A 19,295-nucleotide genomic window follows, 5' to 3' on the forward strand; every position below is an offset into this window, starting at 1 on the left:
GGTTTAAATATGTAGGTGAGCATAAAGTGATGGCATGTGTATCTGTACTGCCTTTACTATCTGCCTTCTACCAATGCCATATCCCTATGAAAGCACACCTAGCATAAGCTTTTCCTACACATTCAAGCCTCTGTCCTCATCAAAGTCCTGACTAATCCCATATACTTGCCAAGTGAACCTATACAAACGTCTTCTGTCGCTAGCGACTTGTCTCATGAAAGATAAAACATGTCTTTCATGCACCTTCAGCACACTTAGGGGCAGATGTATCATCCATTTTTTTTGTCGCAAACGCTGCAATTCTTAAAAAAGCAGCATTTGCGACAAAAAAATCGGCAAATGCGATGTATGAAAAAAATCGCATCCCTAAATTAAGGAATCGCAAAATTTGCGATTCCTTAATTTTGCGCAAGCTTTTAAGGAATCGCAAAAAGCGATTCCTTAAATGCTATGTAAGAAACATTAAAGTTTTGCGATTTCACACTAAGAAATCGCAAATTACCACCAACTTGTAGTTAGTGGTAATTTGCGAATTCTTTTACAAATGCACTTTTTGGCATTTGTAAAGGTGCCATGTGCCATGCCCTTAGGGCATGTATGTGCGTCATATGCGCACACATGTAAATTTCAGGGGTGCAGCAGGGTGTCCTTAAGACAACCTTGCACCCTTGAAATTATTCTCAATTTGCGATTAGCAAATTGCGAATCGCAAATTGAGAATAACCTCCCATTCCTTCCTATGGGCCTCCTGGCCCATAGAAATGAATGGGAAATTATTCCTTAATTGCGATAAGCAATTTGCTAATCGCAATTAAGGAATTTTAAGAAATCGCTAAAAAATAGCGATTTTCTACATACATTCCAAATTGCAATTCTCAAAATAGCGATTTCTAAAAAATCGCTATTTGAGAATCGCAAATGATGGTGATGATACATCTGCCCCTTACTGTGTTAAATCCAACTCCTTCCAGTTTGTGGATGCAAGTTGGGAATGTCCAATAATGCCTCCAAGGCCTACATTCCTCAAAAAGAGTCAACATATCTACCTTTGAAATTAAGGCAAACATGCTGGGGAATAATGCCTAAGTTCCCTAAAGTAATAAACCAAGCAAATGTCCTGTGGAACTCATTCACCAACCCTTCTACTTTTGCTTTGAAAGTGTAATAACTCAATGTGTAACTTGTATCATAATCAATGCTATTGAAAAACGGTACAGGACATAATATCTTATATGATGTTGATTTTTACTTTTTTAGTATAAGAATAATATACATTTCAAAATGTATCCAATTAGTGCAGACGGTGCACTGCTCAGACAGTGAGCAAATGTATATACAACAACATAGAACAAGACACTGAACAGATGCCAAGGAAGGTTGCATAGGATTTTATATCAAACAAACGTAAATGATGATCCTGTCCATTCTTATATGGTATCTCCGGACAAATCATAACATGTTTTGAAATCAACTTAGGGAGGGAATGGCAACGTTTCTAGCTGTAGTTAGTGTTAGGGTCTCATCAGAACAAGGAAACCATGGAATCTTGGGACCATCTATTTATCTCTGCTGGACCATCTAAGGAATCAAGAGGCCCATTTTGCATTGTTAGGTTTACTTTTAGTCTGTGAGACAATACAAAAATACTGAGCAGACTGCAATAACATGCTCCTGTTGTGCAGGTAGGAGCACTTTCAATGAAATTTCCCTACCATTGCATCAGTGAACTATAGATGTGTCTCGTGGTCAGTAATGTTGCTGTCAAGTGGGGCCTTTGAGGTTCAAAGTTACCTAAATACACTTGAGTTTGTAAAGTATGTTAAATAAAGAAATACATAAATATAGTAGAACTATGAGATCCAAAATGCTGTGTGGGAGATTGCCGACAGATTAATATATGTTCCTTCTTAAATATTTGTGAACAAGAGCACTATGTGCGTTTCTGTCCTTGATATTCTGTTGTGTCTAGCGGATGCTCTGGGATTCATGCCTCCTATCAGTGTCACTGCTAGTGGTTTGGGCTCTAAGGAATGAGGATCAAGGCAGTTCTGACTTCTTAAAGGAATCCCAAGATGCAGAAAGTTCTAAGGAGCACCTCCTAATCATGAATGTGCTGTCTTGAGTATGTAGGACGCCCCTCGTGGGCTGTAATAGTCTGTGTCTGGCAAATTATCATTACAAATAGTCATTTTACACAAGTCTCAAAATCTCATTAGAGAATTTCCTGCCTGTGGAAAGCTGATCTGCTATAATGCACTCTTCGTATAATTTACGACTTCATTGGAGCTATTTCATAAATACATGCTTTTAAGTAGATAGTTTCCATATCGCTAAAGCAGCACGCTGGGTTTCAATTTTAGCAAGACGGTGCCATCCCAGTGACAGGATGATGGAAGTTTAACTAACAAACCCATAAGTGTTGTTGCTGGTTTTATAAAACGTGACTTTAGTGGTTGTTATGCTCAATTCAGGATTGAGTTACTAATTTTGCTTTTAAAGGCCTTTTTCCTAGGATATTTAGTCATATTTAGTGTTAGTCTTGTTCTTAATTTGTAAAACTATCAGATGGGCAAAGGAAGGACAGCTGCCTCACTGCAACTACTTATAAGACGTACCTGAACAAACTATTCAGGTTAGAGGTAGGATTGATGTTTGAATTCCTAGTAGCTGATATTATTAATTAAGATTTGATTAGACCCCAGCTGCTCTCTGAAAATGCAGTATCAACGTGTGTTTGGCAAATCAACCTTTAGTTGCTAAATCCTTTAATCAGGGGACATTTCCCCAAATTACCCACAATGGTGCCCGGAAACAAAAAGACCAGGTAAAGAGCTAGAAAACAATTACAGGAGCAGATGTACTAAGAGATTTTTGCAGAAGCAAACCCTGCGATTTGAAAAATAACAAGATTTGGGACAAAAAATCTTTTTTCTATGTACTAACTCCATTTTGTGATTCAGAAAAGCTTGTCAGGATCGCAAAATGGGGTTAGAGACCCAATTTGATTGGCAACTTGGAAGGGGTGTGAAAGGGGCGTTCCTTTCAGATTGTGAGTCGGTATGGTATGTGTGGGTGGTATGGTCTGGTCTGGTCTGGTGAACCTTTTATTCACTCCATACTCCTCCCACATGTCACAATTCCGGTTACAAACTATTGATCAGTTATGAACTTCCAATTTGGCATACTAACTGATTTGCAAAGGGTATGAAAACCCCTTCCCGTTTGTGAATCATGGTTGTAGCCTTGGCGGAGACGGCAGTTTTTGCGGAGAAGGCAGTGGTCCAATGGACAACTGTCCTCTTCCCCCAAAGTTTTTCCAAAATAGATTTTTTTTCATAAAGCAGCCGGGTTCTTTTAAGGAAAATGGGCTGCTTAAAAAATAAATGTTGCCATTTTGGAATGCAATTACAGGCATAATGGCTTGATGTCCCTTACAGGCCACCATTCCCCCGCTTACAGTCAATCGCAGAGGTTCACAAATTGAGATATGCCTAATGAATAATAGTTAAGAAAGTAGTTCTGTGGAGCCCTGTAGTTTGTATTTTTGTGAACCTATTTAAAACATTGGCAGGTTCGTGGAATCTGATTTGATTCACAAAACGTTGGCACGCAATTTGCAAACGTTTTTTGCAAATCGAATCTTAGTACATCCGGCCAATTACTCAACAAACCAAACTAACCCTGGCCACAGATGATCATTGGGCAATGGTTTTAGGTCACAATAAGGGTCAGCTATGCCATAGTAACTATACAACTGCTAAGCAATAATAACAAAACTCATTGATTTAAACCTCAGACCTGTTACACGCCATAGAGGCACTGAAACAGCAGCTAACAGAGGGCTCAGTAATTCAGTCCCACTGCTGTTGCTATGAAAGCAACTCCTGCAAACTTTTATATAGTTTTATCATGTCATTTTTTATGGAGCGCTGTCTTTCTCCTCTAATTGATTGAATTGACAGATGCAGAGTAAAACTTCTCCATTCACTTTGCCCTAGCTCATCTGAATCCTAGAAATCGTTAGGGCAAGGTCTTAAATTAGCGGAAAGCCAATCTAGCCTAGAGGGTGAAGAAATCTGAGCTATGTTGAAATATTATATTTTAAGAGCACAAATGACAGATTTATGGCTGAGAAGCAATATGGAAGCCCTATTTTTAGTTTTGGTTCCTAAAACTCAAGACAATTCTTTGAAGACACAGATGCACTTTAAACATGTGAGAAGGCTGTCTACTATAAGGTGCACAGATGTTACCAGACTATCTGATTGCCAACAGATTGACAGGTGTCATTTATGTACCCTGCTTAAATTAACTAAGCATTTGGTTTTGTGTATCCATCAAAATAGTAAGAATGTTCAGCAAAAAGTAATCTGTAAACTTTGAAAGTTGTGCTCTGTCAGCTCACCATGAAGTATATGAGGCCAAATGCTTCTCAAGTGCCATACATTTAGCCAAACTTTGGAAAGTCTAAAATGTTTCATATCTTGTATCAGATTCAGAAGAAAAGCAGTTCAATAGAACCCCCATACCACTGCCAAGGCTTGGAGATAATGCTATTAATTTGTTGAAAGCAGTAAAACTATTTCTTTACTTGGTCCGACATTTCATATTAGGAGGTCTATCTCTGTGTTTCACAGCAAATTATCGAACCTGGGTCTCACTTATGTCTGCAGTTTTTCACAAATCTGGAACATTTCCAATATAGTAAAAATCAACAATGTATTATTAAAAGCAACGTAACACTTTTCAAATTATGAGATGGTGTATCACTGTGTGTTACAGCAAATTATCGAACAGTGGCTCTCACTTATGTCTGCAATTTTTTCACAAATCTGGAACTATTCCAATATTGAGAAAGTCGCCAATGTATGATTAAAATCAACTTAAAACATTCTAAAAGATTGTTAATGGTACATTCTTAGCGCTAGTGATTTACACAGTGCTACAGTGGTACAAAATCTCTTAGCTTTTTTGATCACAAGCCCTTCCCAGGCAAGAAATTCATGGGCAGATTTATTTAAAAGTTGTGCAATGCAGTACTGCAACCAAAGATGCCGTGTTGTATTGTGCAAAGGGGAAAACACAGCATAGTGGAGTGCTGCTGCTATCATCCCCTGTGATACAGGTCAAACAGCCTGCCGTACACCGTGCACACACCTTTACACACTACTGGAGGGTACGATATTTGGACACAATACCCAGTTGTAAATATCGGGATTCAGAAATATCAGAAAGAAAATATTGTGATACAGAAATATTGTAATGCAGAAAATTGTTGTCAAGAATATAACATTTTTTCAGGAAAATAATATTATTGTCAAAATTATCGTTGTTGCTAATATTGTTTTCAATAATATAGTTACAAAAAGGAACATTTTTTAATTACCTTAATGTTTTTTAGTTCATAAATTACTTTTATGTATTATTGTTTGTATAATTGTTAATATTTTTAAATATAGTTTGTATTTGTATTTTATTTATAATTTTTAATGCAATTACTAATAGTTATTTATAATGTCGTAGTGGGTTGCTAGTTATTTAGGGGTATTGGGTAGGAGGTTATATTAAGAAATAATTAATTAACAATTAAATATGAATGTATTATTAATTATTTAGTTGTTAATTATGTAAATTGAGTATTCATTGTATTTTAGTCATATATTAGAGGCGGGTTGCTGGGTTTGTAGGGGTGTAGGGTTATAAAATATGTAAATTGTGTAATAATTATTTTGTTTTGTTATATATTAGGTGCAGGCTGATCGGTTTTTAGGGGTATGGGGTGGGAAGGTAATTAAGTACTAATTAATTAATAATTAATTATTCATTTATTATTATTATTCAAATAATTATTATGTAAATTGTGTAATACGTTTCTATATTAGTTATATTTTAGGTGTGGGATGCTGGATTTGTAGGGATATAGGATGGGAAGTTAATTAAGTCATAATTAATTATTAATTATTTATGAATAATTATTTAATTTATAATTGTTTCATACATACGTAATATTGATTTTTTTAGTTTTATTTTAGTTGTGGGGTGCTAGGTTTGTACGGGTATAGCATGGGATGTAAACTAAGTAATAATTAATAAACAAATCATTATTAATTAGTAATTAATTAGGTAATTGCTTATCAATTTTGTAAATTGTGTTCTACTTATTTATTTTAGCTATATTTTAAGTGTGGGCTGCTAGGTTTTGTGGGAGTGTACTGTGAGAAGTAATAAATAAAAATATTTTTTAATTGATAATTAAATTATAAATTGTTTACCAATAATGTAAATTGTTTAATTGTGTTTTATTTGTATATATATATATATATATATCATTTCTAGTGGTTAACTAATAAGGTTCATATTAAGACTTTTATATTTGTTCTAAATTAATGGGGTTATTCAAATATGTAATTTGTTTGAAGTGAAATACTTTTCCTACTGTTATATGTGACCAGGCCTGCTGGGCAGCCGAAACACGTTGTGTGATTAAACATATTCCTGCTACACTTCACAACTTTTAGCTGTATCCTGAGAGTGCGCCTAGCAAATTTTACATTGGATATATATATATATATATATATATATATATATATATATATATATATATATATATATATATATATATATATATATATATATATATATATATATATATATATATATATATATATATATATGTATATATATATATATGTATATGTATATATATATATATATATATATATATATATATATATATCCAAGTATTTAGGGTCCTTTCGAGATCATTCCTCCCATAGTCAGGTGGCGTCTTCACACGGCGACCCCAATGCCGTTATCAAATATCCACAATATCCAAGTTGCTGATCAAGCTAATACGCACTCAGAGGCAGGTTTGAAGAAAATAATTCTTTATTCCCAAATTACGCTACGCGTTTCTACACAATCCTGTGTCTTGTTCACACGTGTGAACAAGACACAGGATTGTGTTGAAACGCGTAGCGTAATTTGGGAATAAAGAATTACTTTCTTCAAACCTGCCTTTGAGTGCGTATTAGCTTGATCATCAACTTGGAAATTGTATATATAGATACACACACACACACATATATGTATATATATATATATATATATATATATATATATATATATATATATATATATATATACACATATATGTGTATATATATATATATATAATATATATATATAGTATATATCCAAGAAAGAAGTGACTCAAACAGATAGATACACCAAAGAACAAAAATATATTTCCACTACAACGTTTCAGCTTCCGCCAATATGTAGGCCAAACAGTGAATGACCTCCGCACACGATTCAGGAACCACAAATCAGCAATAATTAATAAGAAAATTGACCAGCCTGTAGCCAATCATTTTAACCTTGTGGATCATTCACTATCAGATTTGAAGATTTTTTCTGTGGAACATGTCTCAAAGGAAGAACTACTGGACTCCAGGGAAAACTTCTGGATGTACCGTTTAAAATCATTGCATCCAGATGGACTGAACATTACTGACAATACAACCTGATTACTGCATATCTCAAGAACTCTCAGGACTGCATTGATTCCACATTCCAAATGGAATCTTCACTCATGATGCTTTTTGAAAATTCAGCTGTGTCATCTGTGCAGCCACTGAGCTTACCATCTTGAAACTACCTGAGGAAGGCGAAAGCTGAAACGTTGTAGTGGAAATATATTTTTGTTCTTTGGTGAATCTATCTGTTTGAGTCACTTCTTTCTTGGATATTTTAATTTCTTTGTGACTCATTGTATCCTTTGGTATCCAGATTTTTGCCCTGGCTGGCTGTTGTTTTCTTGTGATCCTTCATCTTCAAGTATATATATAGTATATATATATATATGTATATATTTATATATATATATATATATATATATATATATATGCTTTTTATATATTAGAATGCAGTTGCAACCTCAAGTACATAGGTAGTACGAATCTGGCTATACATAAAAGAATACTCCGGCACATACGGGCCATCTCTAACAATGATGCCAGCTACCCGGTGGCAAGACATTTTAAGACATGCCACAATAGCAATCTTAGGCACCTCAAATATTATGTCATAGAGTCCATACAGCCCCAGAAAAGAGGTGGGGACCATGAAGCTAAACTGAGACTCCTGGAAACTAGTTACATTCTGCAGTTCGATTCTAAACAGCCAGGAGGCCTCAATACTAGCGAAGACCTGTACACATATCTCTGAATCACTTGTTGACAAAATCTCCGCATGGTATCGGAATCAATTTATGAGATTTGGTTTTGATAATGCCTATGTCATGACATTTGACAGAGGTTAAGACATCACAAGATATTAGAATTGATTTTAGAGTATCTCTGGCATTATCCATCTCAATAATTCACCTGTGAAATTAATTATCTTCGTACATTTACAGTATTTTGAATGATTTCAAAGGTTTTAGAATTTTAATCATGTATGTATATGTATTTATTACTTTGTACAGTTGGTTTCTATGGATCATATTTATATGTAAATGTATTTATAACAGGCCACTATTTATTTATGAATCAATGTGAGGATCAACTGTGAAATGTGATATTCATTATATATTTATGATAGATCCTTTGTACCTTTGCACTATCTTCTATATACACTTTAATACCTGACCCATGAGGTGACCATTAGCATTTATCTATCTATAGGAACATTTCATCGATGGCAAGGGTAATGTAGATTTAAATCCAGTACCATATAGTATTGCACACAATTCTTGGTCAGCGGTTAGCATTTAGTAACACATTGTTCTAGATATAAGGCATCCATGACACAAGGACATTAAGCACTCAGCACTTATTAATCATACTAGGCACCACATTGTTTTAATTTTCTATTTTTAGCACTTCGTCACTTTATTATCTTCAAGCATATGTTGCACTAGGTTTTTCCCATTTTCAAAAGTTGACGGGGAGATATTCAATACAACCTTGAGTGGATTGTGCACACTTTACACTCATGTACATATTGTGCATTAATTATCTTCAAAAGCATTTGAGCAGAAATAATATATCATTTCATGCTATAAGACTAGTGACGGAACTCAGACACAATTTGGTTATACACAATTTCGATCATTAGGGGTAGGCAAACCGAAATTTACACTACACACTTGGACTGGGGTGTCTTAGGCTATGTAGGCATTAATGCCAGTATTACCATGATAGATATTATCATTATTATAAAACATGGTGCTCCTTCTTTAATTTATGTTGTCAATAGAGCAAAGCTCTCTTCAGCATCGTAAAGGAACTCTCCAACCCCAGCGCCAACACCAACGACATCCCGCCCTCGCAACAACTGTGTGACTCACTGGCCATCTTCTTCCATCGCAAGATCACTGACATCCACGACAGCTTCAACACCACGACCGCCCCGACTACGCCAAACTCCACCTCCCCTGTGAACACCACCAGCACCATCCGCCTGACCTCCTGGTCCAACGTAAACGACGACGAGACACACAAGGTCATGAACTCCATCCACTCAGGGTCCCCGTCAGACCCGTGCCCACACCACGTATTCAACAAAGCAGACGCAGCCATCGCACCCCAACTACGGAAGGTCATCAACATCTCCTTCGAAAAAGCGACATTCCCGGAAAGCTGGAAGCACGCCGAAATCAACGCCCTCCTCAAGAAGCCCAAGGCGGACCCCAAGGACCTCAAAGACTTCCGGCTCATCTCCCTGCTCCCGTTCCTGGCAAAGGTAATCAACAAAATCGTCAACAAGCAACTGGCCTGTCACCTGGAAGACAACAACATCATGGACCCCATCCCAATCCAGATTCAGACGAAACCATAGCACCGAGACAGCCCTCATCGCCACCACAGACAACATCAGGCGCCAACTAGACAACGGCGAAACATCAGCACTCATCCTCCTGGACCTGTCGGCCGCCTTCGACACGGTCTGCCATCGCACTCTAAAGACACGCCTCCTAGAAGCCAGATTCCAAGAGAAGGCCCTTGACTGGACCACGTCCTTCCTCTCCGGCAGAACCCAGAGCGTCCACCTCCCACCCTTCCAATCCGAAGCCACTGACATCATCTGCGGCGTCGCCCAGGGCTCATCCCTCAGCCCGACTCTGTTCAACATCTACATGGCCCCCCTCGCACAAGTGGCCCGCCATCACAACCTCAACATCATCTCCTACGCCGACGACACCCAGCTCATCCTCTCCCTCACCATCGACCCACACACCGCCAAAACCAACCTTCACGAGGGAATAAAGGCTGTCGCCGACTGGATGAGAAGCAGCCGTCTGAAGCTGAACTCGGACAAGACGGAGGTCCTCATCCTCGGACCCACTCCCTCAGCCTGGGACTACTCCTGGTGGCCGACCACACTGGGAACAGCACCAACACCCACCGACCATGCACGCAACCTAGGAGTCATCCTCGACTCCTCCCTCTCCATGTCTAAGCAGGTCAACGCCGTCTCCTCCTCTTGCTACAACACCCTCCGCATGCTCTGCAGGATCTACAAGTGGATCCCGACCGAAACAAGAAAAACGGTTACACAGGCCCTCGTCAGCAGCAGACTGGACTACGGCAACGCACTCTACGCAGGAATCCCAGCCAAACACCTACGACGACTACAACGCATCCAAAACGCCTCCGCCTGACTGATCGTCAACGTCCCCCGCCGCATCCACATCACCCCCTCCTGAGAGACCTACACTGGCTCCCCATCGACAAGAGGATCACCTTCAAGCTCCTCACCCATACACACAAAGCACTCGACAATGCCGGACCAGCCAACCTAAACAGCAGACTCAGCTTCTACACCCTCACCCGGAAGCTCCGCTCTGCCAGCCTCGCACTCGCCGCTGTCCCCCGCATCCAACGAACGACCTCCGGCGGCAGATCCTTCTCCTACCTCGCCGCCAAGGCCTGGAACACCCTCCCTACCCATATACGACAGACCCAAATCCTACTCGCCTTCAGAAGACTCCTCAAGACCTGGCTCTTCGAGCAGTAGCAGCACCCCCCCTCCTCTCAGCGCCTTGGGACCCTCACGGGTAAGTAGCGCTCTCTACAAGTACTCTGATTGATTGAATATGTATTTGTGCCAGAAAAGATAATAATCTTTATTACAAGTTTAATATTAGGCAGCAAATGGAACATCATAATGCAATATGTTTTCTATGTCCATTGTGAGGTTATATGCACTAGCACTTTAAAAAGTGGTAATACTGCCTAGGCTGTGTCATGTGGTCAAGGCCATGAATCGGCCGAAACGTGTCATGGCGGACTGAAGTGGTGGCAATAAACTGAAATTCGCACTAGATATTGGGTGCACACTCGTTTTTCCAGGAGAAGTGTTTTGGAGCAGTAAAAAGTTCCAATATATATATATATATTTCGGGGCCCAGCAGCCTTGGTCACATGTGACCAAAGCTGATGGCCAGACGAAACGTGGGGTTGTGAACTTTTACAGGACTTCCTTGGCACAGTGTTCGCTTTTAATGACGGGTGCCCTCATGCAAACACGACCTACTAAAGGTAATGAATGCAGCATAATTAAGCAAATTAACTCGAACTTACTGAAAGAAAAGCACTTTAAATGTAACACGGACTTCATGTCCCAGGAATCATGCAAGTGGCATTACAACCAACAAAACGTCCACTGGGGGCCTGAAATAAAAAGAGCCGGAAATCAGAGATTACGTTTCTCGAGTGATTTGTTGCAGCCCTGGAAGAAGAGGTCCTGTACCTTGAAACGTGTTGGCATATTTAATGAAAGTGAAGTTTGGAGGCAGGCATACAAGCGCAAAAAGCCGGATGGCAGAGCACTGCTGTGTCCTTGAAAGGCTGACTGTCTGGGGATTATGCTGAAATAAATGCTCAACACATCGCCCACCAAAGGAAAAGACCAGAGTGACTGTAGCGCACTACACAGAGCAGCATGCCTCCTGATTATCAGTTGATCACCAGAAAGCATAAAATGAAGAACGCGCTACAAGCGGAATGTTAGTGCGCCTTGTAGTCCTGAGATGTTTATGGCTGTCCTCTGATGAAGGTCAATGTGACCGAAATATATAAGGAAAACGCCAGCTGAAAATAAAGCGTTTATTTCAACACAATTCGTGCGGCTCATACCTGTTCGTTTGGAGCAATGTTGGAGTGATATATATATATATATATATACTAGCAGCCCGCCCCAGCATTGCCTGGGGCAGAAGGTGGCTGGGGCAGCATGTTGTCGAGCGGTGCACCCGCCGACAGTCTCCCTCCCCTCCCGCCTCCCGCCTCCCGCCCCCCGCCTCCAGCCTCCCGAGTACTGCCCGACTCCCTCCCGCCCCGACTATTTACTTTGCTTACCTGACCCGCCGCTCCTCCTCTTCATGTCGCCACCACTGCACCGCCGCCTCTTCATGTCGTCGTCGCCGCCGCTACTCACTGCACCACTGCACCACTATGACCGCCACCGCCCCTCCATGACGCCGCCGCTCCTCCATGACGCCGCCGCTCCTCCTTCATCATGACGCACGTCGCGTCGCGGCCAGCGCTAGGTCCCGGCCGGCGCTACTTTCAGGGGACTACTTTGTTTTGTAAATTAATTTTTTTATTTTGCTTTTTTTTTTAATGTATATAGCCTATGTCCATCTACACACCCTGACATTTTCAAAGATGTATCGGGTGTGTAGATTGGCGCTGTGGTTCCCGAGATTACCTTGCCAAAAGGTGCAAGTTCTCTCTTTATAATAGTAGTATAGATATGTATTAAATCCACACAGAAGGAGCGTACAGTTATTATGAATTCATCCACAATTAATTATTGAAGTCCATAAATAATCCAAATTTCCAATGCAAGCTTCCTTGTCCACTTGTCCCTTGTTCCAAACTCTTCCAAACACAGATCAATCAATATTTCAATACAGCCAGCCTACGCGTTTCGTCCCCCATGGGACATCATCAGGGCTGTTAAAAGAAAGCAAAAAATAAAAATCCATTCCAATTCAGGATTGTACATATAAATTAAAACAAAGTACCAAAATGTTTTGAAAACGTCTTCATTTCCACCTGTCTATAGGTGTTAATGGTTAAGTAGTTAAGTGTTAAGGGGTAGTTGTTTTTCGATATTTTTGTACTTACCATTAGAATGTAGTGAAACTACATATTTTTCATCAATATTTTTGACACAACATATTTGTGTCACGATATTGTTTTCGATATTGTGTTAGTGATCCAGAGATAATCCTTCCAGGACAAAATACCATGCTTAGACTGACTTTAAAAACGTCCCCACCTTTATGTGTGCTGTAGAGTGCAGAACACATGCAATATGGGACAAGTTTTAAGTAACTAAGGCATTTCTTAAACTTGCCACCTGCCTCAAGGGCATGTTTGTTTTTGACTCAAACCCTTCTCTACAATTGTTAGTAGATAGGCCTTTTGCATGAAATACCATAAAAGTGTGATAGCATGGGAACGCCCATGTACTACTCTTGGGAAGCTCCCTCAATGCAACGTAGCGCATAGCACTAGTTTCCTTAATTTAATGCTACTTTCCAATGTGAATAAAAGTTAACGCTGAAAAGAAAATACTATATCACAACTTTGTTACAATTTGTGTTACTTGTTTCTTTACTTTGCTCCATTGCAAAGTGTTGATAAATCTGCACCTTCATATCCATTGGTCATTTAATGCCTAGTTAAGGATGCAAGCACTTCTTACAGATGCTTCATGAAAATGATCAAATTAGTATGGGCTAGGAATTTATGAATACAGAACAACAACAAAAAGTATATATTTTAGCACAATTTATACCTATTTTGCTAATTCTTTATATATATATCTGGCTGGCATGGAAATACTGCTCATCTGAGCTCCAAAATATATAACACGTAATACAACCTAGCTCAAGATATTGCTCAGAGAACTAAATTGCTCTCAGCTGCATTTAGTTTATTTTCTCTAGTTTTTCATCACAATAATTTGTTTTGGTGTAATAATATGATTTTATACGGGTTGTATGTCAGAATATCGAGTACAAAAATATCGACCAGGCCATTATATCAACTACAAGAATGTCATACATGTAAGGAAAATATAGATTTACCATTTCTAACCCCACATAAACATGCCTTGAAAATAGATACACTCTCAAGATACATATATTTGGAATAAAGTATAGCACAGTTATTCTTACCTAATCATAATTACCTTCATTATTTTCTTGTAACCAGTGTTTGACCACCATATTTTGGCAGGTCAGTATTGAAGTTTCAATATTCTGGTTGCAAACCTGACAGATCCACTGCATGGAAACAAGGAAGTGAAAATAACTATTGAAGAGCCAGCACATATTACCTATGGGATGGTATTACCATCACCGGCAGCCATTGCTGACATACTAGCATGCCTCGAGGTAAAATCTGGGAATGACTGACTGTATCAGCATTTGAGCCCAAAATGGGTGTTTTCTACGCCCATTTTGTGCTACAAGTATTCTTTATGGAACGATATGATGAACTTTCCATAAAATGTGACCTGTATTTCTTGAAGTGCAATTGTGATTATTACAAAACAATAAATAATAAAAACATCTAACAAGCTTAGCACATAACAAAAAAGCCTCCTCACAGAGCTTTTGCAGAGGCCTTCATCCAGAAGTATCGGTGATGAAGTGAGCAAGACACTGTTTGCCACCTACCTATTTTCAAATTAGGGAAAATCTGTACATAGATTATTAACACCCCTATATTTTATAACATGTGGAATCCATAAGAAAATGATGCTACTGTGCCTTTCACACGGTGGTTTGCTACAAGCAGGCATCAAATCATGCTTCAAGAAAACAACACATCTTGTGCCACTTTACCCTGGTCAGAATACAGCAGCCATTTGCTACACAAGGTGAGGGCAACCAATGCACAATCCCAAAACATAAAAGATCCTAAAGCGCTGGATTTTCACTGCAACCGGCGCCTGGGATAGATCAATGATTTTTGAAGCAGCAACAACTCTAGTTTTGTTCAAAATGTATGGATTCATTTTAACGATGTAGCGGACCTCCATGGAGAGGTTCAGCTGTGCCCAAGGCCTAATATAACGATTTCAATGTAGGGGATGCCATTTTTTTATGAATTGGCAAGTGAAGGAGGAGAGAGCAGGGTTGAGAACAATGAGAAGCCCAAAGCTTGAAACTAGTAAGGAGGTAGATTTACAAGAAGCATATATAGAGTCTGACTCAAACATAGGGCACGATGATCCCTCGCGGTGAAGGTACTTGGCCCGGCACACTTGAAGACATGAACATTGCTCACAGAGAATGTAAAGGCCGAGTCTGGGTAGCCAGTGGGGTACATCTGCTGCCGACATTGTAAGACTAGCTGACGGCTCTCTGAATAGGGCGCTAATGAATTGCAAGAAATAAAAGGTACATTTTACCCAATTGCGATATTTACTATACAAAACTTTGTACAAGGTAATGCATATATCCCAAGAACACAATTCGAAGAGGAAAACAAAGAACTTGTCAACTTGGCATTATCGCACAACTTTGCAGAGACGATCGATATTTTTGCAGTTTGAAAAATCGCCATCAATGGAGCAGGCAATAAAATCTCGTCCAAACTTTAAGCGGTTAAGTCTGCACATCGCAACATAATAATAAAAAAGCTGCCCGCCACCCATCCATCTCTCTCCAATGTTTCCCTGCCCTGTTTGTGGCCAGTATTGAAACAAATGACAGCGCCTGCATGCCTGCAGCCTGGCAGGCGAGCGCGCGGCAGTAAATCACGTCCGTGAATGTTCAGATGGCTCTGTGCTCAACATCTGATCTCCAGCGGGGTAAAGCGGCCCCTTCCGCCAGCTCGGGCGCAGTTGGCAAAGAGCCGTTTGTTTATACCTCTTAGCACGGAGAAGCATTAAGTCCTAATCTCGGGCCCTCTTTTTTTCACTCCCCTCGAATAGCTCTCACCCTCCTGCTCACATAAATCTTAATTGTGTCCATGATTTTTATTGTGCTAATTAATCATATTTAGCTCTGTTCCCAGCTGTTGCCGCGAGGAGAGAAAGAAAAAGCATATGCGTGTTACTTTGGGTAAATTTGATCAGCGGAAGGGTTCTTTGATTCCGGTGAAACCGACCAGAGGAAACGTGCTGGGGACTTTCATAATGGTTTCCGAGGTAAGGTGCATGCTGCTTTGTTACTTGAACCCGGGTCATGACCTCTATAGTCCCTGTTTGCTTGGTTCACAGTTTTGTGAAACTGATCTACCCTGAACAGAGAAGAACCACAAAGCTCGCTGTAATTCTTAGGCAGTACCAACATTTTTACGAGGTGGGCCTGGGAAGGAGATTTGGTGATGGTAAGGAGGGTTTGGGGGGCCTTTGTACACAATAGTCATGCCCAATCTTTGATTTTACAGTCAGGTGAGGCCTGGCAAGTAACATACACCATACAGCGGATTCGACATTTTGTGAGATACAGATGTAGTTGGAGATATTGCAAGGACATAGTTAAATTACCACTAGTGACATGCCTGAGGGTAGGACAGCACGTTATGTTCTGGGCTTGAATGACCAGACTCACCTTTGTTCCACAGCGGACGACTCTGCTGTGCCCGCAGGTTGATCCAACAGACCACCATGCAGTTACTCTTCATCTAGCAGAAGAAAGAAGAAGCCGTAATGGCGCCCGGGCAACACATTTGTCTACTGACTGATTGACTGACTGACAACACCTGTTTAGCAATCTTAACTCTGGCAGTTTATAGCGGCTGGCCATGCCAACAGTCACCCTCTCCTGCTATATAAGTCCAACCAGTCAACAGAACAAAGTGTCACAAAGCAGGGTTCTAAATTAATGTCTGTATTAAAACAATCCCACATCCCGCTACTCCCTCCCTTCCTGATCCCAATTTTCTTTTTCTAACGCGCTACTGTAGCTTATCGCTTTCAGCTGCATGAAACCCCCTCCTAATTGCCCTTTTTATATATCAACACCTGTTTAGAGCACTCAGAATACTTGGCTGTGGGATTTGTCTATATATATTGTGAGCGCAGTGGATGTGTGTTTTTTCCAACAGGTATTTAATCTCCCAATTAAAAAAAAGGAGGGATAAAAATGAAGTAGGAAAGCAATAGCCCAAAGTGCTCCAAAGTGCCTTTTTGGTGGAATGCGATACCCAATAAAAAACAGAGTGTGGTGGGAACTCTGTTCATAGGTCACATGTGTAACAGGCCACAGAAAAATCTTTTAGATCCCCAGAACCAGTCAGCTGAGTAAAATGAAACTGACCCGCTACTCCGCCTCATACCATAAGCTTGTAGGAAGATTCGGACTCTGGAATGTCACTTGTTGAGGATTCTTTGGTACGTGTGGGAAGGCGACGAACGTGGATCACATGCAGTCAGTCAGGTTGTCTGTGAAGTAGTGGAGACTAACAGAGGCTTAGCTGGGTAAGTAGATGGGCTAAGTACAGGCTAGGCAGCTGCGACTTACAACTGATTTACGAGCCTCAGTGGCCCAACTTGTTTGGCCTCAGCTTCTAATTCCTCAACTGAGAAGTGACCTGTCTGGTGCCAGATCTAGTTATTTAAAGGGCAGAACGGGGGCAAGAGTGATATGGCATGGGAGTGAGAAGAGGCTTATTTAAATATAACTTAGGATTGCAATCCTTGGCTGGCAGCAACGATACTGAACTAAAACCAGTTAGATCTCATGGTATTTTTGCAGAATATTTGGCTTGTAAGCTTATTGAACGGAAAATTCCTGATCGAAGCAGGAGTCAACGAGGAACCAGGGCTTTTACATATGAAGTCACAATCCATATTCGCATCTCCCATCACCTTGGACTGGAACCATTTTTAATTAAAAAAAACAAGCCATGATGTGCAACCTGCCTGGTTGTGTATGCGCTCAGACCATAAGTTAAACAGAGCAACACCTTCAGGAGCCTAGGGTTCTGTGGACGTAGCCTTCTGTGGATCATGATCTATAAATGCACTAACTTATTGCTTCCTATGCTATAACCGATTGAAATTAATTGTATTTAATCAAGTCTTGCTATAAAGGACAACACCCATTGCCACAATGCAGTGCAGATTCAATTCATGTTAGAATATATGAGACCTGCTCTTCAGCCATTAAAGAATCCCAAGAGGAATGCAAGCGTGCGTCACAAGATGGCAGCTGCTTGCAATACTCAAATGCAACAGCATTCTAATAGCAGATGAAGCCAAACTAACCATAGTCTGATGATAGAAGAACTTGTGTTATAAATTAAGGGTCCTTTTGGTGCTGCCAAAAAGAAGTCTGGACAAGGACCTAGAAAACAGGGATTGTAAATGCTGAAAGTTCAAGCTAAGCAGAATAGAAGAATTTCAAAGCCAAGTTTCTCTAGCAAACTTTCTATTCAGGAGGTGCAGTGGATTTGAAAGAATAGAAAATGTTTTGAATGGATGTGCGGAGAGCCACATTATAGGAGCACGTCTTGATTTTAGTGCATGGGAACTCAGTATGAAGCATTTTGAAGATCACTCCTATTACTTTTAAGGAAACACATGCTTTTTGGAGTTTTCCTACGCTTGTTTTAAATGAATTCAAGGACTTTAGGGATAGAATGACTCTAGAGGCTATGTTCTGGATTGTTATAATATCTTTGTATGCCACAGTTGTACAGTTGACTTTACATAGTGCTATTACAATGCAAAACCAAAACAGGAATGACTAGTGTGGGTCAAGAATTATTTTACATGTAAACTACAACCAGCCATTGATTGATACAACATTACAGTGTAATTATGCAAAAATTTAATTTATTTAAGATTCTTTTATAGAACAAACCAAGCTCCAAGGAACAATGAAGAACTTTATGAAGAACGTTTTTTATTACAACAGAAGCATTTCAACCAAGACGTTTAGAAGCAGTTAATGGAAACTGGGTAGTCATGGGGAATATAAACATGTGATTGGGGTATCATGCAGTACACTTTTGTAACATTGAAAGTATTTGCAAAAAGTTTACACTTGGGTTATGTAGATATTGCTGTTATACCAGACCATATGAGAAAATTATTGCACCGTCCAAAGCTGCACGCTAGCTGGCACTATCTCAATGTCTATCCTTGTACCTAAAGTCATTCTTCAATAAAGAATAAGAATCACATCACTTCAAGATATTCTGGAGCCAATCATAACCAAGTTACTACCATCTATAAAGTCCTATAACTCCTGTGATTATTTTTTCCGTTCTGAACAACTTCAGTGCAGCAAAACTGTACCATAAATATTACTAACC

At 39.8% G+C, this 19,295-nt stretch overlaps 1 long non-coding RNA gene across 1 annotated transcript in view; it reads right to left on the reverse strand.

Moving 5' to 3' along the window:
- LOC144753493 (uncharacterized) overlaps positions 1–17,412 on the reverse strand; it is a 187,921-nt gene extending 170,509 nt beyond the window's left edge. Inside the window, exon 1 of the long non-coding RNA XR_013594386.1 lies at positions 17,313–17,412. This is a non-coding gene — a long non-coding RNA (uncharacterized LOC144753493). The remainder of the gene's footprint in view (positions 1–17,312) is intronic.
- Between the last annotated feature and the right edge of the window lie 1,883 nt (positions 17,413–19,295).

This window comes from Lissotriton helveticus, chromosome 5_1 (assembly GCF_964261635.1).
Source record: "Lissotriton helveticus chromosome 5_1, aLisHel1.1, whole genome shotgun sequence".
Classification (NCBI taxonomy): domain Eukaryota; kingdom Metazoa; phylum Chordata; class Amphibia; order Caudata; family Salamandridae; genus Lissotriton; species Lissotriton helveticus.